This window comes from Odocoileus virginianus, unplaced genomic scaffold (genome assembly GCF_023699985.2).
Source record: "Odocoileus virginianus isolate 20LAN1187 ecotype Illinois unplaced genomic scaffold, Ovbor_1.2 Unplaced_Contig_6, whole genome shotgun sequence".
Classification (NCBI taxonomy): domain Eukaryota; kingdom Metazoa; phylum Chordata; class Mammalia; order Artiodactyla; family Cervidae; genus Odocoileus; species Odocoileus virginianus.
This window is the reverse complement of record NW_027224323.1, coordinates 307,528-334,839: the sequence shown is the minus strand read 5'-3', so window position 1 is coordinate 334,839 and position 27,312 is coordinate 307,528. Positions and strand designations below refer to the sequence as shown.

Below are 27,312 nucleotides of genomic sequence, written 5' to 3'. Positions count from 1 at the left end.
TATTAACACGACCATCATAGGGCTGCTGTTGTCCTGAGAGCAAACTGTCCAAGTGAGTATAATTTAGGGATCGGTTGCCCGTGGTTTCTTTAATCTAGGTTCCCAGATGTGTGGACAGTTCAGGAGGAAGGTTGAAATAACCTGGAGCTACAGGTAAGGCAGAAATCTTACCCACTGTAGGGAGACTAGGTCATACGCTCAAGGGAAAATAAAGTGTAGAGATGAACTTGACAGGGATTCTTGAGTAGGGTAGGAGATAAGAGTTTGCTCTTGTTGAAAATATTTCATGACATTTAAATATAAAAACAAAAGTATAATGAGGTTGTAGTGTAAATACACACACACACACAATGGAATACTACACAACCATTAAAAGTAGAAATTTCATCATTTGCAGCAACTTGGATGGATTTGGAGGGTATTATGCTAAGTGAAATAAGTTAGACAGAGAAAGACAAATACTGTATGATACCACTTATGTGTAAAATGTAAAAAATAAAACAAACTAATAGAGTAAAAAGGGACTACCTCACAGATACAGAGAACAAATAGTGATTACCCCTGCAGAGAGGAAATGAATAGAGTTCAACAGGAGGGGAGTAAGAACGACAAGCTACTATGTATAATATAAATAACGTACAAAGATATATTGTATATCATAGGGACTAAACCCAATATTCTTATAACTATAAATGGTATATATAAAAATCATGAATCACTATATGGTACACCTCTAACTTACACAATATTTCATAATAACAACACTTCGATTTCAAGACAAAAAGTACAGACTCCTTTGAGGAATGCCCTGATAAATGATTCCTGGCAGAGGAATTAATCTCCTCAAACTGGACAAGTGTACCATCTTCAGTTTTAGAAAAGAAGCTTAAACCGACCTCTTCAGTGTTAAAGTCATAATACAGGAGTTGTGACTATGTGTCTTGGACTTTCTGTTCCATTTTGGAAACTGAGGATATAAAAATATAAATCACTGCCCTTGAAATACCTCCTATGTCCTGTGATTTCTCACTTAATCTGAAGGCAAATGTCCAGATCTACTTATGCTTCCCTTAAAATTAATCTCTTTATAGAAAGAGCAGATTGCATAAAAGGATCACCAGCCAAGCAGGGTATCAGAAGACAATGTCTATGTAACCAAGGTCTTAGGATTAACTGCTGTTTGATCACTATGTATCCTGCCAAGAAACTCATCCTGTAAGAAGTGGGAAGAATTCACAACCTCTCCAACACCGGGGACACCATCAGCTTCTCTAGAAGAAGTTCGACAAAGGTCAGAAAGATGAAGGGGATGTTTCTGACTCTTCTGCTTAGTCTGGCTTGGTCAGCACAGGAAGCTCCAGCTGAGACAGAAGCCTCAGAGGTACCCAAATTCAGCTGATGTGGGAGAAGGTGTTGTTTCCAGGAGTGTGTGTGTGTGTGTGTGTGTGTGTCTGTGAGATGCTTTTGTTTAATTATTTGTTTTTTAAATTTTTATTGCAGGATAATTGCTTTACAGAATTTTGTTGTTTTCTGTCAAACCTCAACATGAATCAGCATTCAGTTCAGTTCAGTTCAGTTCAGTTCAGTCACTCAGTCGTGTCCGACTCTTTGCAACCCCATGAATCGCAGCATGCCAGGCCTCCCTGTCCATCAGCAACTCCCAGAGTTTACTCAAACCCACGTCCATCGAGTTGGTGATGCCATCCAACCATCTCATGCTCTGTCATCCCCTTCTCTTCCTGCCCCCAATCCCTCCCAGCATCAGGGTCTTTTGCAATGAGTCAACTCTTCACATGAGGTAGCTAAAGTACTGGAGTTTCAGCTTCAGCATCAGTCCTTCCAATGAACACCCAGCACTTATATCCTTCAGGATGGACTGGTTGGATCTCCTTGCAGTCCAAGGGACTCCCAAGAGTCTTCTCCAACACCATAGTTTAAAAGCATCGATTTTCTTGGCGCTCAGCTTTCTTCACAGTCCAACTCTCACATTCATACATGACCACTGGAAAAACCATAACCTTGACCAGATGGACCTTTGTTGTCAAAGTAATGTCTCTGTTTTTTAATATGCTATCAAATTTGGTCATAACTTTCCTTCCAAAGAGTAAGCGTCTTTTAATTTATGGCTGCAGTCACCATCTGCAGTGATTTTAGACCCCCCCAAAAAATAAAGTCTGACACTGTTTCCACTGTCTCCCCATCTATTTTCCATGAAGTAATGGGACAAGATGCCACGATCTTAGTTTTCTGAATGTGGAGCTTTAAGCCAACTTTTTCACTCTCCTCTTTCACTTTCATCAAGAGGCTTTTTAGTTCCTCTTCATTCTCTGCCATAAGGGTGGTGCCATCTGCATATCTGAGGTTATTGATATTTCTCCTAGCAATCTTGATTCCAGCTTGTGCTTCATCCAGCCCAGCATTTCTTATGATATACTCTGCATATAAGTTAAATAAGCAGGGTGATAATACACAGCCTTGACGTACTCCTTTTCCTATTTGGAACCAATCTGTTGTTCCATGCTCAGTTCTAACCGTTGCTTCCTGACCTGCATACAGGGTTCTCAAGAGGCAGGTCAGGTGGTCTCGTATTCCCATCTCTTTCAGAATTTTCCACAGTTGATTGTGATCCACACAGTCAAAGGCTTTGGCGTCATCAATAAAGAAGAAATAGATGTCTTTCTGGAACTCTCTTGCTTTTTCAATGATCCAGCAGATATTGGCAATTTGATCTCTGGTTCCTCTGCCTTTTCTAAAACCAGCTTGAACATCTGGAAGTTCATGGCTCAGGTATTGCTGAAGTCTGGCTTGGATAATTTGGAGCATTACTTTACTAGCGTGTGAGATGAGTGCAATTGTGCAGTAGTTTGAGCATTCTTTGGCATTGCCTTTCTTAGGGATTGGAGTGAAAATTGACTTTTTCCAGTCCTGTGGCCACTGTTGAGTTTTTCAAATTTGCTGGCATATTGAGTGCAGCACTTTCACAGCATCATCTTTCAGTATTTGAAATAGCTCAACTGGAATTCCATCACCTTCACTAGCTTTGTTCATAGTGATACTTTCTAAGGCCCATTTGACTTCACATTCCAGGATGTCTGGCTCTAGGTGAGTGATCACACCATTGTGATTACCTGGGTCGTGAAGATCTTTTTTTGTACACTTCTTCTGTGTATTCTTGCCACCTCTTCTTAATATCTTCTGCTTCTGTTAGGTCCATACCATTTCTGTCCTTTTTGAAACCATCTTTGTGTGAAATATTCCCTTGATATCTCTAATTTTCTTGAAGAAATCTCTAGTCTTTCCCATTCTGTTGTTTTCCTCTATTTCTTAGCATTGATCGCTAAGGAAGGCTTTCTTGTGTCTCCTAGCTATTCTTGGAACTCTGCATTCAAATGGGAATATCTTCCCTTTTCTCCTTTGCTTTTCGCTTCTCTTTGTTTCACAGCTGTTTGTAAGGCCTCCTCAGACAACCATTTTGCCTTTTTTGCATTTCTTTTCCATGGAGATGGTCTTGATCCCTATCTCCTGTACAATGTCACAAACCTCCATCCATAGTTCATCAGGCTCTCTGTCTATCAGATCTAGTCCCTTAAATCTATTTCTCACTTCCACTGTATAGTCATAAGGGATTTGATTTAGGCTATACCTGAATGGTCTAGTGGTTTTCCCTACTTTCTTCAGTTTAAGTCTGAATTTGGCAATAAGGAGTTCATGATCTGAGCCACAGTCAGCTCCCGGTCTTGTTTTTGCTGACTGTATAGAGCTTCTCCATCTTTGGCTGCAAAGAATATAATCAATCTGATTTCAGTGTTGACCATCTGGTGATGTCCATGTGTAGTCTTCTCTTGTGTTGTTGGAAGAGGGTGTTTGCTATGACCAGTGTGTTCTCTTGGCAAAACTCTATTAGCCTTTGCCCTGCTTCATTCTGTACTTCAAGGCCAAATTTTCCTGTTACTCCAGGTGTTTCTTGACTTCCTTCTTTTGCATTCCAGTCATAGGTATACATATATCCCCACCCTTTTGAAACTCCCTCCCACCTCCCTCCCCACCCCACCCCTCTAGGTTGATACAGAGCCCCTGTTTGAGTTTCCTGAGACATACAGCAAATTCCCATTAGCTATCTATTTTACATATGGTAATGTAAGTTTCCACGTTACTCTTTCCATACATCTCACCCTCTCCTCCCCTCTCCCCATGTCCATAAGTCTATTCTCTATGTCTGTTTCTCCACTGCTGCCCTGTAAATAAATTCTTCAGTACCACTTTTCTAGATTCTGTATATATGTGTTAGAATATGGTATTTATCTTTCTCTTTCTGATTCACTTCACTCTGTATAATAGGTTCTAGGTTATCCACCTCATTAGAACTGACTCAGATGTGTTCCTTTTTATGGCTGAGTAACATTCAATCATCTATATGTACCGCAACTTCTTTATCCATTCACTTATCAACGGATATCTAGGTTGCTTCCATGTTCTAGCTATTGTAAATAGTGCTGCAATGAACAATTGGATACATGTGTCTCTTTCAATTTTGGTTTTCTTGGAGTATATGCCTAGGAGTGGGATTGCTAGGTCATATGCTGGTTTTATTCCTAGTTTTTAAGGAATCTCCATAGCATCTTCCATAGTGGCTGTATCATTTTACATTCCCCCCAACAGTTCAAGAGAGTTCCAATGTCTCCACACCCTTCCCAGCATTTATTATCTGTAGACTTTCTGATGAGGGCCAGTCTGAATGGTGTCAGGTGATATCTCATTGTAGTTTTGATTTGCATTTCTCTAATAATGATCAATCAGTTCAGTTCAGTTCAGTTGCTCAGTCATGCCCGACTGTTGCAACCCCATGAATCATTGCACACGAGGCCTCCCTGTCCACCACCAACTCCCGGAGTCCACCCAAGCCCATGTCCCTTGAGTCGGTGATGCCACCAAACATCTCATCCTCTGTTGTCCTTATCCTCCTTCCCACAATCTTTCCCAGCATCAAGATCTTTTCCAATGAGTCAGCTCTTCACCTCAGGTGGCCAAAGTATTGGAGTGTCAGCTTCAGCATCAGTCCTGCAATGAATGTTCAGGACTGATTTCCTTTAGGATGGACTAGTTGGACCTCCTTGCAGTTCAAGGGACTCTCAAGAGTCTTCTCCAACACCACAGTTCAAAAGCACCAATTCTTTAGTGCTCAGCTTTCTTTACAGTCCCACTCTCTCATCCATACATGACCACTGGGAAAACCATAGCCTTGACAAGACAGACCTTTGTTGACAAACTAATGTCTCTGCTTTTCAATATGTTGTCTAGTTTGGTCATAACTTTCCTTCCAAGGAGTAAGTGTCTTTTAATTTCATGGCTGCAATCAACATCTGCAGTGACTTTGAAGCCCTGTCAGGGAATGTTTGACGGGAGGATTCCTACGTGCTGTCTCTCATGAGTCCTCTGTCCCTCTTCAAGCGGAACAGCACGCTGCTCCCAGGGACTGAGGTCATTGTGTGAGGCAAGCTTGGGTCTCCTTTAGTAAACATTCTCTTTAGGACAAAATGCTTAGTCTCGTTCCCCTTTCTTGAGATATGGATTGTCTCCTGACCTTGTGACTAACATTACCCCTTGTTCCCTTGGTAACGGTTGCTGTACGTTTGGTTTTCTGATCTCTATCATTCCCGAAAGAAGTTTCTTGTACCACAGCCTATATATACTCATAGGAAAATCATTAAAGCACCTTTGCTTCATCAGAGCTTAGGTCCCCGGGTCTTTTTTGTCTCTCTCTCTCTCTCTCTCTATTTTTTCTGGCTGACTCTCTGGAGCGTGGAGACCCGTCGTGCTCACTTTTCTGCCCGGGCTTCTAAGACCCCCTCGAGAGGGCGCCTGGTGCCTTCGTGAGCGATGCAAGTCCTGTGTCAAGGACTTTATTGGTCCTCTGCATAAACCAAGGGATATCAGCCTCTTTCTCTCTTTCACTTTCTTATCGTCGACTCCGTACCACTAAAGGACGGAGTCCACTAAAGGTTCCGGTCCACTAAAGGACCCCAACAAAGCCCCAAAAACTAAAGGCAGCCACTATTTCCACTGTTTCCCAATCTATTTGCCATGAAGTGATGGGACCGGATGCCATGATCTTAGTTTTCTGAATGTGGAGCTTTAAGCCAACTTTTTCACTCTCCTCTTTCACTTTCATCAACAGGGTCTTTAGTTCCTCTTCACTTTCTGCCATAATGTCGGTGTCACCTGCATATCTGAGGTTATAGGTATTTCTCCAGGCAATCTTGCTTCTGGCTGTGCTTCATCCAACCCAGAGTTTCTCATGATGTAATCTGCATATAAGTTAAATAAGCAGGGTGATAATATACAGCCTTGACACACTCCTTTTCCTATTTGGAAGCAGTCTGTTGTTCCATGCCCAGTTCTAAGTGTTGCTTCCTGGCCTGCATATAGGTTTCTCAAGAGGCAAGTCAGGTGGTCTGGTATTCACATCTCTTTCAGAATTTTCCACAGTTTATTGCAATCCACACAGTCAGATCTTTGGCATAGTCAATAAAGTAGGAATATATGTTTTTCTGGAACCCTCTTGCTTTTTTGATGATCCATCAGATGTCTGTGGTTAGATCTCTGGTTCCTCTGGCTTTTCTAAAAACAGCTTGCACATCTGGAAGTTCACAGTTCATGTATTGCTGAAGCCTGGCTTGGAGAATTTTAAGCATTACATTAGTAGCATATAAGATGGTCTGTAGTTCTGGTTTTGTGCCAGTACCGTAGTTTCTTTATGACCGTAGCTCTGTAGTTTGAAGTCAGGAAAGTTGATTCCTCCAGTTCCATTCTTTTCTCAAAACTGCTTTGGCTATTCAGGGTCATTTGTGTTTCCGTATGTATTGTGAACATTTTTGGTCTAGTTCTGTGAAAAATGCAATTGGTAATTTGATAGGCATCACATTGAATCTGTAGATTGCATTTGGTAGTATAGTCATTTTCAGAACATTGATATTTCCTACCCAGGAACATGGAATATCTTTCCATCTGTTTATGTTGTCTTTGAGTTCTTTCTTTAGTGTCTTATAATTTTCTGTGTACAGTTCTTTTGTCTCCTTAGGTAAGTTCATTCCTAGATATTCAATTCCTTTTGTTGCAATGGTGAATGGGATTGATTCCCTGATTTCTCTTTCTGATTTTTCACTGTTAGTATATAGAAATACAAGTGATTTTTGAGTATTGATTTTTGTATCCTGCAACTTTACTAAATTCACTGATCAGCTCTAATAATTTACTTTTCTTTTATTTCCATTTATTTTTATTAGTTGGAGGCTAATTACTTTACAATATTGTAGTGGTTTTTGTCATACATTGACATGAATCAGCCATGGATTTACATGTATTCCCCATCCTGATCGCCCCTCCCACCTCCCTGTCCACCCAATCCCTCTGGGTCTTCCCAGTGCACTAGGCGCGAGCACTTGTCTCATGCATCCAACACGGGGAGATGATCTGTTTCACCCTAGATAATATACATGTTTTGATGCTGTTCTCTCAAAGCATCCCACCCTTGCCTTCTCCCACAGAGACCAAAAGTCTGTTCTGTACATCTGAGTCTCTTTTTCTGTTTTGCATATAGGGTTATCATTACCATCTTCCTAAATTCCATTTATATGTGTTAGTATACTGTAATGGTCTTTATCTTTCTGGCTTACTTCAGTCTGTATAATGGGCTCCAGTTTCATCCATCTCATTAGAACTGATTCAAATGAATTCTTTTTAATGGCTGAGTAATATTCCATGGTGTATATGTACCACAGCTTCCATATCCATTCATCTGCTGATGGGCACCTAGGTGGCTTCCATGTCCTGGCTATTATAAACAGTGCTGCTATCTTTAGGGCTTTCTACATATAGTATCATGTCATCTGCAAACAGTGAGAGCTTTGCTTCTTCTTTTCTGATCTGGATTCCTTTTATTTCTTTTTCTTCTCTGATTGCTGTAGCTAGGACTTCCAGAACTATGTTGAATAATAGTGGTGAAAGTGGACACCCTTGTCTTGTTCCTGATCTTAGGGGGAATGCTTTCAGTTTTTCACCATTGAGAATAATGTTTGCTGTAGGCTTATCATATATGGCCTTTACTATGTTGAGGTAGGTTCCTTCTATGCCCATTTTTTGAAGAGTTTTAATCATAAATGGGTGCTGAATTTTGTCAAAGGCTTTTTCTGCATCTATTGAGATTATCATATGGTTTTTATCTTTCAATTTGTTAATATGGTGTATCACATTGATTGATTTGTGTATATTGAAGAATCCTTGCATCCCTGGAATAAACCCAACTTGATCATGGTGTATGAGCTTTTTGATGTGTTGCTGAATTCTGTTTGCTAAAATTTTGTTGAGGATTTTTGCATCTATGTTCATCAGTGATATTGGCCTGTACTTTTCTTTTTTTGTGTTGTCTTTGTCTGGTTTTGGTATCAGGGTGATCATGGCCTCATAGAATGAGTTTGGAAGTGTTCCTTCCTCTGCAGTTCTTTGAAAGTGTTTTAGAAGAATAGGCGTTAGCTCCTCTCTGAATATTTGATAGAATTCTCCTCTGCGGCCATCTGGTCTTGAGCTTTTGTCTTTTGGGAGACGTTTGATCACAGCTTCAATTTCAGTGCTTATAATTGGCTTGTTCATAATTTCAGTTTCTTCCGTTTTGGTCTTGGAAGATTCAACTTTCCTAAGAACCTGCCTATTTCTCCCAGGTTATTTTATTTTATTGCCATATAGTTGTTCATAATAGTCTCTTACGATCCTTTGTATTTCTGCATTGTCTGTTGCAACCTCTCCTTTTTCATTTCTAATTTTGTTGATTTGATTCTTCTCTCTTTTTCTTGATGAGTCTGGCTAAAGGTTTGTCAATTTTCTTTATCTCCTCAAAGAACCAGCATTTAGTTTTATTAACCTTTACTATTGTTGCTTTCATTTCTTTTTCATATTTTTGTTCATATTTTTATCATTTCTTTCCTTCTACTAATTTTGGGGGTATTTTTTTTCTTCTTTTTCCAGTTGTTTTACATGTAAAGTTAGGCTGTCTATTTGATGCTTTTCTTGTTTCTTAAAGTAGGATTGTATTGCTATAAACCTCCCCCTTAGACCTGCTTTAACTGCATCCCATAGGGTTTGAGTTGTCATGTTTTCATTGTCATTTGTTTCTAGACATTTTTAAGTTTCCCTTTCGATTTCTTCAGTAACCTCTTGGTTGTTTATAAATGTGTTGTTTAATCTCCATGTATTTGTGTTTCTTACACTTTTTTTCTTGTAATAGATATATAGTCTCATAGCATTGTGGTTCAAGAAGATACTGCATACAATTTCAATTTTCTTAAATTTACTGAGGTTTGATTTGTGACCCAAGGTGTGATCTATCCTGGAGAATGTTCCATGTTTACTTGAGAAGAAGATGTATTCTTCTGCATTTGCATGGTTTATCCTAATATCAATGAGACCCATCTCATCTAATGTATCATTTAAGACTTGTGTTTCCTTATTAATTTTCTGTTTTGATGATCTGTCCATTGGTGTGAGTGGGATGTTAAAGTCTCCTACTATTATTGTGTTACTGTCAATTTCTCCTTTTATATCTGTTAGTGTTTGTCTTATGTATTGAGGTGCTCCTGTGTTGGGTGCATAGATATTTACAATTGTTATGTCTTCCTCTTGGATTTATCATTATGTAGTGTCCTTCCTTGTCTCTTGTAATCTTTTTTATTTTAAGGTCTATTTTGTCTGATATGACGATTGCTACTCCAGCTTTCTTTTGCTTCCCATTTGCATGGAATATATTTTTCCATCCTCTCACTTTCAGTCTGTATGTGTCTTGAGGTCTGAAGTGGGTTTCTTATAGACAGCATATATATGGGTCTTGTTTTGTATCCATTCAGCCAGTCTGTGTCTTTTGGTTGGAGCATTTAATCTATTTACATTTAAAGCAATTACTGGTATTATGTTCCTATTGCCACTTTCTTAATTGTTTGCGACTGATTTTGTAGCTCTTTGATCTTGTTGTATTTCTTGACTGTATCTATGACCAGATTGTATCAATATACCATGGTACACCTATCTACATGAGCACAATGTGACCCAATGACTTTCTGCCCTTTGCACTTTTTTTCATCTTATTTGTCTGTAGGTGAAAAAAAAATAATATGCCATCATTCAGAGACCTATGAACTGTCATGGTCTTGATTGGCATTGTTTTAACTATTTCAAAAACTCTGAATTCTACGCTTTCTGTTCAAATGTGAACCATGCTTTCATTTCATGTTATTCGGCAGGGTAGAGAGTAGAACCCCACTCTTTACTTAATAAGATTGAATTTACTTCTCTTCTGAGGTAAATGTGTAAGCAAAGATGCTGGTGTCTATTGGTGAAAAACAAGTAAAGAGACGGAATGACACTATGAAGATTTTCCTTCTTAGATTACAGGAGACTGAAACACCATTTACCGTGCTGTGGATAACAAGGAGAAGATTCAGCAAGGAGGCCCACTGAGGGCATATATCCATCACTTTGAATGTATCAACAACTGCGAACAACTCTCCATTACTTTTTACATCAAGTAAGCACAATCTGCCTAAACTGAGAACAACGAGACTGTTGACTTCTGACCTGGGGTCCAGTCTCCAATGTGCACGAAAGGTGTGAGTCATGGCTGTGAGTGTGTGAGTTGCGAAATCTATCCATGGAAGGGTGAGCTTAAGTGCTGGGGAATGGATGGTGAGGAAGGAACACCGTGTTTGTTTGTTTTTCAGGGTTTACTATAACTGCGTGTTACTCACAGTAGTGGCAAATAGAGAAGAAGGAGATGTTTATGTCGTAAACTGTGAGTATGCAAGTTCTGCCGATGTGTGCATCTTCTCAAGCTTGTTAATCACTAAGTTGTGTCTAACTCTTTGAGACACCATGGACGCATAGCACCTGGCTCCCCTGTCCATCACTAACATCTGGAGCTTACTCAAACTCATGTCTATTGAGTCACTGATGACATCTAACAATCTTATCCTCTGTCATTCTTCTCCTGCCGCCCTCAACCTTTATCAGCAGCAGGGTTTTTTCGAGTTAGTTGACTCTTCTCATCAGGTAGCCAAAATATTGAAGCTTCATTTCAGCATCAGTCTTTCCAATGAACATTTCCTTTAGGACTGACTGGTTTGATCTTGCTGTCCAAGGGACTCTAGGAGTGGGTAGCCATTTCCTTCTCCAGGGTATCTTCCCCACCCAAGGATGAAATCTGCGTCTTCAGCATTGCAGGAAGATTCTTTACCAGCTGACCCAACAGGGAAGGGTGAAACCACAGAATGTGTGCAGACTGATGGTCTTGGCTCAGTCCAAGACAACTAGATGTCTGGAATTGTGAAGTATTTCTTCTACTCATTATAAAAGCAACCTTGGAAATGACACTTAATTGTCCAGGAATTCTGCACTGGAAAATCAAGATAAGGTCCAATTTGGAAGGTGCATTGATGGCAACTGAAAAGAAGTCCCAGAACATGGATTCTCCATGTGCCTCAGTCATGGGGAAGTGTTTAAAGCTACTTAAGAATACAACGATATTTAAAAAAAAATTTTTTTCTATCTCTTATTTCACTTGCATGTGTCAGCTCTTCAAATCAGGTGGTCAAAGTATTGGAGTTTCAGCTTCAATATCGGTCCTTCCAATGAACACCCAGGACTGATCTCCTTCAGGAGGGACTGGTTGGATCTCCTTGCAGTCCAAGGAACTCTCAAGAGTCTTCTCCAACACCACAGTTCAAAAGCATCAATACTCCTGTGCTCACCTTTCTTTATAGTCCAACTCTCACATCCATACATGACGACTGGAAAAAACATAGCTTTGACTTGATGGACCCTTGTTGGGAAACATAAGCTGTCTAAGTCGGTCATAACTTTTCTTTAAAGGAGTAAGCGTCTTCCAATTTCATGGCTACAGTCACCATCTGCAGTGATTTGGGAGCCCCAAAATTAAAGTCTGTCACTGTTTTCATTGCTTCCCCATCTATTTGCCATGAAATGATGGGACCAGATGCCATGATCTTAGTTTTCTGAATGTTGAGTTTCAAGCCAACTTTTTCACTCTCCTCTTTCACTTTCATCAAGAGGTTCTTTAGTTCTTCTTCACTTTCTGCCATAAGGGTGGTGTCATCTGCATATCTGAGGCTATTGACATTTGTCCCAGCAATCTTGATTTCATCTTATGCTTCATCCAGTCCAGCATTTCTCATGACCTATTCTGCATATACATTAAATAAGTAGGGTGACAATATACAGCCTTGATGTACTCCTTTCCCAATTTGGAAACAGTCTGTTGTTCCATGTCCTGTTCTAACTGTTGCTTCTTGACCTGCCTACAGGTTTCTCAAGAGGCAGGTCAGGTGGTCTGGTATTCCCATCTCTTTCAAACTTTTCAACAGTTTACTGTGATTCACACACTCAAAGGCGTTGGCATAGTCAATAAAGCAGAAGTAGGTGTTTTTCTGGAACTCTCTTGCTCTTTCAATGATCCAGCAGATGTTGACAATTTGATCTCTGCTTCCCCTGCCTTTTCTAAATCCAGGTTGAACATCTGGAAGTTCACAGCTCATGTACTGTTGAAGCCTGTGTTGGAGAATTTTGAGCATTACTTTGCTAGCATGTGAGATGAGTGCAATTGTGTGGTGGTTTGAGCATTCTTTGGGATTGCCTTTCTTAGGGATTGAAATGAAAACTGAAATTTTTCAGTCCTGTGGCCACTGTTGAGTTTTCCATATTTGCTGGCATATTAAGTGCAGCACTTTCACAGCCTCATCTTTTAGGATTTGAAATAGTTCAACTGGAATTCCATCACCTCCACTAGCTTTGCTCGTAGTGATTCTTCCTAAGGCCAACTTGACTTTGCATTCCAGGATGTCTGGCTATAGGTGAGGGATGACACCATCATGATTATCTCGGTCAGGGAGATATTTTTCTATAGTTCTTCCATGTATTCTTGCCACCTCTTCTTAATATCTTCTGCTTCTGTTAGGCCCATGCCATTTCTGTCCTTTATTGAACCCATCTTATATGAAATGTCGCCTTGATATCTCTAATTTTCTTGAAGAGATCCCTAGTCTTTCCCATTCTACTTTTCCCCTCTATTTCATTGCAGTGATCACTGAGTAATGCGTTCTCGTCTCTCCTTGCTATTCTTTGCAACTCTGCATTCAGTTGGCTATATCTTTCCTTTTCTCCTATACCTTTAGCTTCTCTTTTTTTCTCAGCTATCTGTAAGGCCTCCTCAGGCAGCCATTTTGCCTTTTTACATTTCTTCAACTTGGGGATGATCTTGATCCCCACCTACTTTACAATGCCAAGAACCTCCATCCATCATTCTCCAGGCACTCTGCCTATCAGATATAACCCCTTATATCTATTTGTCACTCCCACTGTATAATCTCCCACTGTAAGGGGTTTGATTTAGGTCATACCTGAATGGTCTAGTGGCTTTCCCTACTTCCTTCAATTTATGTCTGAAAATTTGGCAATCATGAGTTCATAATCTGAGCCACAGTCAGCTCCCAGTCTTCTTTTTGCAGACTGTATAGAGCTTCTTCATCTTTGGCTGCAAAGAATATAATGAATCTGATTTTGGTATGGAAAATCTGGTGATCTCCATGAGTCTTCTCTTGTATTGTTGCAAGAGCATGTTGGCTATGACCAGTGCATTCTCTCGTCAAAATTCTACTAGCCTTTGCCCTGCTTTATTATGTAATCCAAAGCCAAATTTGCCTGTCATGCCAGGTATTTCTTGACTTCCTACTTTTGCATTCCAGTCCCGTATAATGAAAAGGACATCTTTTTAGGGTGTTAGTTCTAGAAGGTCTTGTAGGTCTTCATAGAAATGTTCAATGTCAGCTTCTTCAACATTACTGGAATGGGGAATAGACTTGGAATACTGTGATACTGAGTGGTTTGCCTTGGGAATGAACAAAGATCATTCTGTCATTTTTGAGATTGTATCCCAATACTGCATTCTGGACTCTTTTGTTAACTATGATGGCTACTCCATTTCTTTGAAGGGATTCTAGCCCACAGTAGTAGATGTAATGGTCATCAGAGTTAAATTATGAGTTGATGTGATGTACATAAATTTGTAGAATTACTTTTTTATTTTATTTAATTAATTTTATTTATTAGAATTACTTTTAAAATCATGACTGTACTTAAGAATTTGGCCACAGAATTCCTGAAAATTGAACTGTCAGCTCTTAGGAGCTGGTATGAGGTCACTGGAGTCCACCTCCTACTCTAATTGTGAGAAATAACTTTCCTATTATTCACAAACTGTACAGTCTAGAATAATGGAAGATTTTGCCGTTTTTGCAAGAGGAGTCTTTGGAGAAATCTTTCCTAGTTGCAGGCGGATTCTTTACCAGTTGAGCTATCAGGGAAGCCCCTATAGACTATAATGACTAGCCATTAATGATAAGCAAGTAGGTGAAATCTGAGAGGTTTACGTTGTAGGAAGACAATGCAGATGCAAGATGAAGAACTTGCGGCTATAATGCACAAAGCCCCGATGCTTACAGAATCCAGTACCACTACGAAATCACAACACCAGGGTACACACGTTAAGCCAGGACCTATTTTAGGTAGACAGAATTCCCGCGGACCTACTAGCAATGAACAATACACTTAGCATGCAGGAGATCCTCATTTTCTTACCAAAAATTCACCGATGGGAGGGTCTGTTGAGCAGTTTCAAGGGAGAAAAACCGAAAGCTTGTTATCAGACTTCTGGAAATACCAAAAGAGGAACTCCAAAAATTCTCTCCTCCAACAACCAAGACAACTGTTATGCTCACAAAACTATGGTGTTATCAAAGAGAACTATTTTAGGGTTCTGGAAATTACTTAAAGGTGTATAACAAAAGGGACTTCAAGGTGACTCAGCTGGTAAAGAATCCGCCTCCAGTGCAGGAGACATGGGTTCAATCCCTGGGTTGGGAAGATCCCCTGGAGAAGAGAATCGCAACCTGCTCCAGTGTTTTTGCCCAGAGCATCCCATGGACAGAGAAGCCAGGTGGGCTACAGTCTACATGGTCACAAAAGTAGGCATGTGGTCACAATAGCAGACATGTGGACATGACTTAGCAACTAAACAATAGCAATGTTCAGTTCCAGGGTCCATTTCTTCCCATCTCCTTGAGACTAGTTCTTGGGACTGTGCCAGCGTTCATCCTGGCTACAGTCTAGTCATCATGAAGCTAACTTCTCCACCTAGTGGAGCTTTCAGGATCTATCAGACAGCTTACAGGACATGGCTCAGAATATAGTCTATAGTGCTTCAGGAAGAACTGAAGGGCCTTGCTGCTATTACTGACTAAACTATTACTGTTTAGACTTGCCGGATCTGTTACCCTTTGTCAGGATGTTTTTTGTTTTTTTTTTTTGTTTTTTTTTTTAGCTTTTAAGGTTTATGGTAAGAAAAAGTTTGAAATTCAAAGCATATATCAGTATATCACATTTAACTTCTTTGGCTTCTAGGGCAATTTGCATTGCTTTAGAATTCACTTCTTTGTCCTAGGTAAACCTCAGCTGACCTTTCCTTTTTTCTTTTTTCTTTTTTTCATTTATTTTTATTAGTTGGAGGCTTATTACTTTACAATATTGTAGTGGTTTTTGCCATACATTGACATGAATCAGCCATGGATTTACATGTGTTCCCCATCCCGATCCCCACTTCTCGCCAATCTGCATGTTCTAACTTCTCTGATTAAACGGATTCTTTGGCCAAAGTTTTTCCACAGACCAAAGGCAGGTGGAGGATGTGAGGGGCAAAGACCATAGGGTCCCGCTCCGTTTCAGTAATATACCTGGAGAAGGGGTCTTGTGAACAAAGAGATGCCGTGCATTGTGATTAGAATACAAGGAGTTCTGTTTATATTAAGATCTACAAAGGTCATGACCAAGTGGACTATAAGATGTTCGTAGAGAAATCTGAATGATAAAATCAAAGTGGAAAAAAAAAGGGAAAAAAGAATTCACATACATCAGTCTTCCTTTGAAAATCCAAAATGACGATTTCTGCCTTTTCCTTTGTTCATTTATATTTATATAAATGAATATAAATTTATACAAGTTTATAATAATAAATTTGTATAAATTTATATGTATATACACTATTCATTTCATTTATATTTAATGCCATTCATTGCATGGCTGGGTTAATGCCATTCATTGCATGGCATTCATGTGTTGTCTGGCATTTCTCAGGTCTCTAAGTGCCTGTTGGTTCTCCTCTTGTGTCCTATGGACTTCACTGCCCTGCAGACATCTACCTCAGGTCTGTCAGATGATTCTGTACCAGTTATATGTCTTATATATATACTCTATATATAATGCAATATATCTATAATGCATTATATGTACAATAAATTATATAAAATAAATCACATACATATTAAGTTATATACATGATATATTAACTAATTATATTTAACTATAGTACAGCATCAAATACATTTCATGGTTTGTAATTGCCTGTACATCAGGGAGCTCCCAACTCTTTAATAAACTCATTTAATTTAATAGGACTATAATTCCTAAAGTTACAATGATGAAAATAGTGTGTGTGTCTGAGTCTGTGTGTACTTTTGTGTGTGTGTGCTTCTATGTCTGTGTGTCTGCGTGTCTGTGTGTCTGTATGTGTCTGTGTGTGTGTCTGCATGTCTGCATGTGTGTCTGTGTGTCTCTGTGTGTGTTCATGTGTGTGTGTGTGTGGTGTCTGTGTATCTATGTCTGTGTGTGTGTCTCTGTGTGTGTGAGTGTCTGAGTGTCTGTGTGTGCGTGTGTCCATGGGTGTGTTTGTATGTGTGTGTGTCTGTGCCTGTGTGTATCTGTGTGTGGGTCTATGTGTGTGTGTCTATGAGTGTGTGTGTGTGTGTCTGTGTTTGTGTCTGTGTACCCCATTTTTCCTGGTTCTGGACTGAAAACCACGGGGACAACTCTGTAGTTAATGGAAACAGGTCACTGCGAGATTGCACACAGACACTTCACGTGCTACACTTTACAGACGTTTCTCTAATAACCTGATGAGTGAAGGGGTAACTTTTCTCGAGCACAGAAGGGTTCAGAGTTTCCATAACTCACTCATAACGCCAGCATAAAGTGGGGGTGTGGTCAGGAGATGGGAGGTGCATGAATCGCTGAGTCAGGGTGACAGCTGCTGCCATTTAATTATTGAGAAATCATTCGGTGCAGTTCAGTTCAGTTCAGTCGCTCAGTCATGTCTGACTCTTTGCGACCCCATGAACCGCAGCAGGCCAGGCCTCCCTGTCCATCACCAACTCCCAGAGTCCACCCAAACCCATGTCCATTGAGTCGGTGATGCCATCCAACTATCTCATCCTCTGTCGTCCCCTTCTCCTCCCACCTTCAGTTTTCCCAGCATCAGGGTCTTTTCCAGTGAGTTGGCTCTTTGCATCATGTGGCCAAAGCATTGGAGCTTCAGCTTCAACATCAGTCCTTCCAGTGAATACCCAGGACTGATCTGCTTTAGGATGGACTGGTTGGATCTCCTTGCAGTCCAAGGGGCTTTTGAAAGTCTTCTCCAACACCACAGTTCAAAAACATCAATTCTTCTGTGCTCAGCTTTCTTTATAGTCCAACTTCACATCCATACATGACCACTGGGAAAACCATAGCCTTAACTGGATGGACTCTTGTTGGAAAAGTAATGTCTCTGCTTTTTCATATGCTGACTAGGTTTTTCATAACTTTCCTTCCAAGGAGCAAGCATCTTTTAATTTCATGGCTGCAATCACCATCTGCAGTGATTTTGGGTCCCTGAAAAATAAAGTCAGCCACTGTTTCCACTCTTTCCCCATCTATTTGCCATGAAGTGATGGACCAGATGCCATGATCTTAGTTTTCTGAATGTGGAGCTTTAAGCCAACTTTTTCACTCCCTTCTTTCACTTTCATCAAGGGCCTCTTTAGTTCTTCTTCAACTTCTGCCATAAGGGTGGTGTCATCTGCATATCTGAGGTTATTGATATTTCTCCTGGCAATCTTGATTCCAGATTGTGATTCCTCCAGCCCAGCGTCTCTCATGATGTACTCTGCATATAAGTTAAATAAGCAGGGTGACAATACACAGCCTTGACGTACTCATTTTCCTATTTGGAACCAATCTGTTGTTCCATGCCCACTTCTAACTGTTGCTTCCTGACCTGCATACAGGGTTCTCAAGAGGCAGGTCAGGTGGTCTGTTATTCCCATCTCTTTCAGAATTTTTCACAGCTTATTGTGATTCACACAGTCAAAGGCTTGGGCATAGTCAATAAAGAAGAAATAGATGTTTTTCTGGAACCCTCTTGCTTTGTCGATCATCCAGCAGATGTTGGCAATTTGATCTCTGGTTCCTCTGCCTTTTCTAAAATCAACTTAAACATCTGGATGTTCACCATTCATGCATTGTTGAAGCCTGGTTTGGAGAATTTAAAGCATTACTTTACTAGCATGTGAGATGAGTGCAATTGTGCAGTGGTTTGAGCATACTTTGGCATTGCCTTTCTTTGGGACTGGAATGAAAACTGACCTTTTCCCATCTTGTGGCCACTGCTGAGCTTTCCAAATTTGCTGGCATATTGAGTGCAGCACTTTCACAGCATCATCTTTCAGGATTTGAAATAGCTCAACTGGAATTCCATCACCTTCACTAGCTTTGCTCATAGTTATGGTTCCTAAGACCCACTTGACTTCACATTCCAGGATGTCTGGCTCTAGGTAAGTGATCAAACCATTGGGATTATCTGGGTCATGAAGGTCTTTTTTTGTACAGTTCTTCAGTGTATTCTTGCCACCTCTTCTTAATATCTTCTGCTTCTGTTAGGTCCCTACCATTTCTGTCCTTTGTTGATCCCATCTTCACATGAAATTTTCCCTTGGTGTCTCTAATTTTCTTGAAGAGATCTCTAGTCTTTCACATTCTATTGTTTTCCTCTATTTCTTTGCATTGATCACTGAGGAAGGCTTTCTCATCTCTCCTGGCTATTCTTTGGAACTCTGCATTCAAATGGGAATATCTTTCCTTTTCTCCTTTGCTTTTCACTTCCCTTCTTTTCACAGCTATTTGTAAGGCCTCCTCAGACAGCCATTTTGCTTTTTTGCATTTCTTTTTCTTGGGGATGGTCTTGATTCCTGTCTCCTGTACAATGTCAGGAACCTCCGTCCATAGTTCATCAGGCACTCTGTCTATCAGATCTAGTCCCTTAAATCTATTTCTCACTTCCACTGTATATTCATAAGGGATTTGATTTAGGTCATACCTGAATGGTCTAGTGGTTTTCTCCACTCTCTTCAATTTCAGTCTGAATTTGGCAATAGGGAGTTCATGATCTGAGCCACAGTCAGCTTCCAGTCTTGCTTTTGCTGACTGTATAGAACTTCTCCATCTTTGACTGCAAAGAATATAATCAACATGGCAGGGAGGTCCCAACTCTTTAATAAACTCCTTTGACTTAAGAGGACGATAATTGCTAGAGCTACAATGATGAAAATACTGTGCATGTCTGTGTATGTGTCTGGGTCTGTGTGTACATCTGTGTGTGTGTGTTTCTATGTCCCTGTGGGTGTGTCTCTGTGTGTGCATGTGTCCGTGTGTGTGTGCCTGTGTGTGTCTGTGTTTGAATGTGTCTCTGTGCCCCATTTTTCTTGGTTTTGGAGTGAAAACCACAGGGACAACTCTGTGGCTAATGGTAAGAAGTCACTGCGAGATTGCACACAGACACCGCACATGTTACACTTTACAGATGTTTCTCTAATAACCTGATGAGTGAAGGGTTGACTTTTCTCGAGCACAGAAGGATTCAGAGTTTCCATAACTCACTCATAAGGCCAGCAGGAAGTGGGGGTGTGGTCAGGAGATGCGAGGTTCATGAATTGCTGAGTCAGGGGGACAGCTGCTGCCATTCAATCCTTGAGAAATAATTACCAGGCAGTAAACACCTCACCATCATTCCCAATGCACTATATTCTTTGGAGACTGTGTGTCTTGAAAGGGGAGCCATTTCTTCCATTAATATGTGCAGAGAAACAATAACTTTTTAAACTATGTCATGTATATTGATTAGTTGAAACGAAATCTTTTGCATTCTAAAATGTATTTAAGGATTTACTTATGGGATGGTGGGCCCACATTTCCTGTCTCTGTAATTCTTCTTCACGAAGAATGAGAACATAACTTGTAGGAGGACAAATTTTTATACTGCACATGTGTATTACACCAGATGAATTTAATAACCATGCCATTGCATAAATATACCATAAATATAAATGTAACTATCGCTTGCTTATTTATTAAATATATCGATCGGTTCAGTTCAGTTCAGCCCTGTCCAAGTCTGTGATGCCATTGACTGCAGCACACCAGGCTTTACGGTCCATCACCAATTCCCAGAGCTTGCTCAGTCATGACCATGGAGCCAGTGATGCGACCCAACCACCTCATCCTCTCTTGTCCCCTTCTCCTCCTGCCTTCAATCTTTCCCAGCATCAGGGTGTTTTCCAATGAGTTGGGTCTTTCAATCAGGTGGCCAAAGGACTGGATCTTCAGCTTCAGCATCAGTCCTTCTGATGAATATTCAGGACTGATTTCCTTTACTATGGACTGGCTGGATATCCTTGCAGTCCAAGGAACTCTCAAGAGTCTTCTCCAACAACACAGTTCAAAAGCATCAATTCTTTGGCACTCAGCTTTCTTTATGGCCCAACTCTCACATCCATGCATGACCACTGGAAAAGCCATAGCTTTGACTAGACAGACCTGTGTTGGCAAACTAATGTCTCTGCTTTTTAGTATGTTGTCTAGGTTTGTCATAGTTTTTCTTCCAAGGATTAGTTTCCATAAAATTTGCAATATAGTTATCAATCACAACATTATAAATGGATTCAGGCTTGTTTGTGTGTTACCAATGTATAAGGTAATAACAGTGTATAACTGTGGATATATATTTACTGTTTAATTCATCATTTGTGAGTTTCACATAATAAAATATGCTCAAATACAGAAACGTTTACATGGTTTCAGTTCCGTTCAGTCGCTCAGGTGTGTCCGACTCTTTGTGACTCCATGAATGGCAGCACGCCAGGCCTCCCTGTCCATGGTTTACATCATTTATAAATAACAAATATGGGAAGCCCCTGGTGACCTTATGGTACAGAACCCACCTGCCAGTGTGGGGGACACGGATTTGATCACTGCTCCAGGAAGATTCCACCTGCCACGGGGCAATAAAGCTCTGGCAGCACAACTACTGAGCCCATGTGCTGCAACTGCTGAAGCCCGTACTCAGTGGCCCGTCCTCCAAACCCAGAGGAGCCCCTGCAATGAAAGGGCTTGCACCACGACTAGAGAGTAATCTCTGCTCAATGCAAGTACAGAAAGACTGCGTGCTCAACCAAGACCCAGAGCAGCCAAACACAAATAAATACACAAAATGCTTATGTATTTCTCATTCATGTGTCACTTAGCTGATCATATAAATATGATAAATGTGGCTGTAGATAACACTACATAAGTGGATTACGGCTAATAGCGTATCCTTATACTGTATAGGAGAACTTCCTGGTGGCTCAGATGGTAAAGCGTCTGCCTACAATGAGGGAGACCCGGGTTCAATCCCTGGGTCGGGAAGATCTCCTGGAGAAGGAAATGGCAACCCGCTCCAGTATTCTTGCCTGGAAAATCCCATGGACAGAGAAACCTGGTAGGCTACAGTCCATGGGGTCGCAAAGAGTGGGACACGACTGAGCGACTTCACTTATACTGTATAGAGACACGGAGCTATTTCTTCTGAGTTTTCTAAAGGAAGCAGAGAGATGCTGACCATCCATTTTTTGTCACTACAGGAGCAGGTAGGCTACCAGATAATGGGATCCTGGGACAACCAGAGTTCTAGAACCTTCTAGGGGTGAGCCAGAAGCAGTGAGAGGAGCAACAAAGGAACTGTAATGAATATCTCGTATCAAATCTATAATGGAACAGAATCTGAAAAACACCGCTGCTGCTGCTGCTTCTAAGTCTCTTCAGTCGCGTCCAACTCTGGGCTACCCCATAGATGGCAGCCCACCAGGCTCCCCTGTCCCCGGGATTCTCCAGGCAAGAACACTGGAGTGGGTTGCCATTTTCTTCTCCGATGCATGAAAGTGAAAAGGGAAAGTGAAGTTGCTTAGTCGTGTCCGACTCTTCGTGACTGTGGGCTGTAGCCTACCAGGCTCCTCTGTTCATAGGATTTTCCAGGCAAGAGTACTGGAGTGGGTTGTCATTCCCTTCTCTGTGAAAAACACTGATATGAATATATGTATAACTGAATCTCTAGTGCACAGCACAAACTGACTCAACACAATAAATCAAGGATATTTCACTGTTCTGAGAAGAGGCAAGGGAGGCAGGAGGGAATCAAATCACAGTAAACTCCAATACAAAGAAAAGAACTGCAGGGCTCGGCTCCCAGAAGGGTGTGTCTCAGCCCACTGCCATTGCCAGGATCCCGCCAGCCACGTGGTGACCTGTCCTCAGGAGGACTACGCAGTAACCTGAGGTCAGCAGGCCAGAAATGGAGCCCAGAAGCAGTGACTTTCTTCTGATACTTTATGTCTCAGATGAAACACCACTCCCCTGCCGTGCCTCATCAGAAGTGAATATTCTTGAGACCCAAGTCCACCGTTGCCAGGAAGCTTAGCAACACGGCTTGCACCATGGCCAAGGCACCTTTCTTTCAGAATGCAGGTAAACATGCTTCACCGTCACTTCCTGCTTCAACATTTTCAGCAGTCTCCAGGGAGTAAAGAACCAAATCTTACATGATTCTTGACTTGAAATTCAACAATACTGATGCAGGGACTGTCCTGGTGGTCCAGGAGTTAAGACTCCACCTTCCAAAACGCAGAATGTTGGGTTCCACCCATCGTCAGAGAACGAAGATCACGCATGCCCTGGAGCAACTAAGAGTTGGCACAGCCAACAAACAAACAAACAAACAAAATACTGATGCCAACCTAACTTTCAGGCCAAACACCCACACTTCTATTAAAGACACACTGGTCATCTGTCTGTATTTAATCCAAATAGTTTCTTTTTTTTTTTTTTTTTCACTTTTTCAATCTTGGTAGTGTGTTCATCTTTGTGTTCTTTAGTTATCTACTTTATTATATTTTATAATTTTCTACATTGTTTCATAAATAGACTACACACACCTTGATATGAGTTATGGTATTAAATAATTCTTTACTTTTTCTAATTATTTTATCTATTTAAATTGAAGGCTAATTACTTTACAATATTGTGGTGGTTTTTGCCATACATCAATGTGAATCAGCCATGGGTGCGCATGGGTCCCCCCCACCACCCTGAACACCCCCACCCCCACCTCTCTCCCGTTCCCATCCCTCTGAGTTGTCCCAGAGCACCAGCTTTGGGTGTCCTACTTCATGCACTGAATTTGCACTAGTCACCTATTTTACATATGGTGTAAAGAATTCTTAACCTAAAAATTTCTCAGACTACATGTTGCAAGGCACCTGCATTATTTTGTACAAGGAAAACAAGAACGCTTTAGGTCTTTAATTGGGACAGAAGCATCTGTCCTCTCAGCCACCATCCACCACACTGCTGTGGGCACCTGATTAATTACCGGGGACACCAGTCCTCAATGCCCTTCTCTGAACCTATGCCTTATCTGAACACCACTGTCAATCTCTCAACTTCCCTGGTCTAAAAGTGGAAATCCTTAAATGCATGTTGCAACTAGGCAATAGAAACCATTTCAAGGTCTGCTCCACGTCGAGTACAAACTTTTTTAGGGGAAAAAAAAAACAAAAAAGGATTTCATTTAGGGGTCTATGTGGGTTCCTATACCCCAAGGTATTTTGCTGGCAAGGTCTATGGGAACCTGTGTACCTTGCCCTCTCTGAAGCTCTAAGCTCTCAGTTATTAGGACCCAATGAAAATGAAATCAAGAACTGACTAAACATAAGAGACAGACAGTCACAGGAGAAAGGCAGCCGAAAACTACAGCACTTGCTAGATGACCACGAAGCTATCCTGACTGAAGTAGATTTTGCTGTGTGGACAGACCCAGATTCATGTCTTAATGTCTTAATGATACAATCTTCTTTCATTTTCACATAAGGCTAACGGAAAAAGACATTACTCCAAGTTTTTGCAATATAAACAGACTTCCTATTGAATGAAAAAGCAAGGTTCATACAGTTGCTATTAAATATAATCATGAGCTACAGTAAAAAGAGTGACCAGGGCAACAGGCCACTAAAATAAGTGTGAAGAATTTTAAGTGAAATGTTTGCAGTTTAAATAATGACTTAAGTCACAGTCAGGAAATAGGAACCATTGCAAAATTTTTGTCTTTAGAAATTATTTTCAAGGATCTTCTCCAGCTAACAATATATAAAATCCTGGAAAAGAGGAATCTATGGCAGGTATATTCTCAATTTATGGATTGGGTTTAATCAGTGTGGATCAATGAACTCTTAAACCTTGCAGGAAGTAAAAGAGCATGACTCACTGGAAAGGACCCTGATGCTGGGAAAGGTTGAAGGCAGGAGAATGGAATGACAGAGGAGGAGATGGTAGGATGGAATCACTGATTCAATGGACCTGAGTTTGAGCCAAGCGCCAGGAGTTGGTGATGGACAGGGAAGCCTGGACTCCCTGTAGTCCATGGGGTCACAAAGAGTTGGACACGAATTAACAGCACAACAACAAGGATCAGGAAGGTATAGTCAAGGGGTAAATGCCATTGTGATTGTAATAAGAAATGAGTAAATACACATATCTACCTGCTCACACACTTAACCCTGTCTGTGTGTTACATGAGTGAGGTAAGAACACTCAAAAGATATGCTCTAAGTGAGTGACAAGTATACGTGCAATTTTAATAACAGTCACCATACTGTTCATTACATCTTTCAATAAGTCACAGGAGTTCTTTAGGTAATTATAACTAAACAAAAACACCTTGTAGCTCAGTTGGGAAAGACTCTGCCTGCAATGCAGGAGACCCAGGTTCAAGTCCTGGGTCAGGAAGATCCCATGGAGAAGGGAATGGAAACCCACTCCAGTATTCTTGTCTGGGAAATCCCATGGACAGAGGAGCCTGGTGGTTTACAGTCCATGGGGTCGCAATAGTTGGACACTACCGAGTTGTTGCTAAACAACAACAACAAATTATTTAAGTCAATAAAGCTTTATGTTTGAAACTGATTATCTGATTATGTTGAAGACTCTGCAAGTCTCAAGCATTTATTCAATGATTATTTGTTTTTGGTTCAAAATATAGCAGACATGTTGTCTTGCTGGTTTAGATAGCTCTGTGGGAAAATCAGGAGAAAAACATAATACTATAATCTAGTATAAATGGATGAGCAATCCTATACTCAGAAGTTTGTGAACCATGAACGCTTTATGCTTTTGACACAAACGTGTTGAAGGTTAGACATATGAGCTTCATGTTCTAATTATCTTTAATTAAATGCTGTCTCAAACACAAAGAATGGTGGGGGGGAGGGGCTGGTAAACAAAACAAGAGAAACCCTGAACCAGGAAAAGAGACAAGAATATACACCCAATCGAATTTTGCATAAAATTACAAAGGAAATTCAGTGGAAAAAAAGAAATTTATGGAGTAAAGTTGCTGGAAAAGTGGGATATCCACATGCCAAAAACAAATAATTCAATGCATTCATTGCTCCATGTTTTAGAAGTAACAGAGAGGTTCATAGACCTATATGTAAGACCTAAAACAAGAAAGGCCTTCCCTTGTGGCTCAGCTGGTAAAGAAGCCATTGGCTTCAATGTGGGAGACCTGGATTGAATTCCTGGGTTGGGAAGATTCCTTGGAGGAGGAAAAGGCTATCCACTCCAGTATTCTGGGCTGGAGAATTCCATGGACTGTATAGTCCAATGGGGTCGCAAAGAGTCAGACACGACCGAGCGACTTTCACTTTCAAAGCAAGGAAGACTCAAGAGGTAAAACATGGGTGGAAACTCTGTGACTTAAGACCAAGAGGTTGCTGATTAGAAAATACACCAAGTCAGATTCATTCACAGGGGACACTATGTTAGTAAGCAGGCCTAGATCAACACAAAAATATTTACAAACTTGAGGAACACTCTTAAGAAAGTACAGAAGAAGCCTGGGGCTGAGGAAAAATATTTGCCCTTCTATCTCAAAAAGGACTTGTTTCCAGAATGCATAAACAACCTCCAACCTTCATAATAAGGAAACAAAGAATTTATTTCATAATGACCAGATGATTTGAAGAGATATTTAGCAAAGAAAATAGACAAGTGGGAAGTGGAGACCTCCAAAGTCGTCCCATGGCTTTATTCCCTCAGAAATTGAAAGTTAGGATGGCAACTAGATACACTCACACACTTACTTTAATGTCTAAAATGAAAACAACTGAATGGTGCTGTTCATTTGTGTGATCTGAAATGATCACACTGAATCCTGGCAAGGGTCTGAAGCAATGGAAACTCTCAACGACTGTTGGCAGTACTCTAAAATCGGAACATCCTGAGATCCAGTAGTTCCACCGCTAAGTGTCTACCAAGGAGATAAGATGGCGCAGTTTCTTATAAAGACTTGTCTATGAACCTGTATCCATCAACATGTGAATGGGTAAAATGGGATATATCCCTACTTCCTGGGTGGCTCAAGAGTAAATAACCCCCGCCCCCCCATGCCAGTTCAGGAGACACTGGTTCCATCCTTGGATCGGGAAGACAACCTGGAGGAGAAAATGGCACCCACTCCTGTATTCTTCCCTGGGAAATCGCCCCCCACCCCGGAGGAACCTGTCAATGGACAAAGGCTACAGTCCGCGGGGCCTCAAAAAAAGCTGGATACACTTAGCCACTGAGCCCACACACACCGCTGTGCCCAAGCAAGACAATACTTTACCAACTGAGGTATCAGGGAAGATGAAAGTTGATCTTCCCAAGCCAGGGATTGAACCCAGGCCTCCTGGATTGCAGGCAGATTCTTCACCACCTGAGCCACAAGGGAGGAATAGGAACACTGGAGCGGGTAGCCTATCCCTTTTCCAGGGGAACTTCCCGACCCAGGAATTGAACCGGGTCTCCTGCATTGCAGGTGAAGTCTTTACCAACTGAGCTATCAGGGAAATCCCAAGATAATACAATGCAGGGGTCAGTAGGAATGGAGTCTACAAAAAATTTAGACAATCACTAAAATAAACATGCTAAGTGAAAGAAGCCAGAAACACACACACAGATTCCAGTTTTGGAAAATTCTAAGGA

At 40.9% G+C, this 27,312-nt stretch overlaps 1 long non-coding RNA gene across 2 annotated transcripts; it reads left to right on the top strand.

Moving 5' to 3' along the window:
• The first annotated feature begins 1,069 nt into the window (after window positions 1–1,069).
• On the top strand, window positions 1,070–25,251 carry LOC110125858 (uncharacterized). Of its 2 annotated transcripts, none has more exons than XR_011486356.1 (4): window positions 1,070–1,381; window positions 10,431–10,570; window positions 10,764–10,834; window positions 11,613–14,147. It is a non-coding gene; the product is annotated as an uncharacterized lncRNA (long non-coding RNA). The 2 variants fall into 2 exon arrangements; XR_002310211.2 differs by lacking the exon at window positions 11,613–14,147 and adding an exon at window positions 21,879–25,251 and having other exon boundaries at window positions 1,093–1,381.
• The last annotated feature ends 2,061 nt before the right edge of the window (window positions 25,252–27,312 follow it).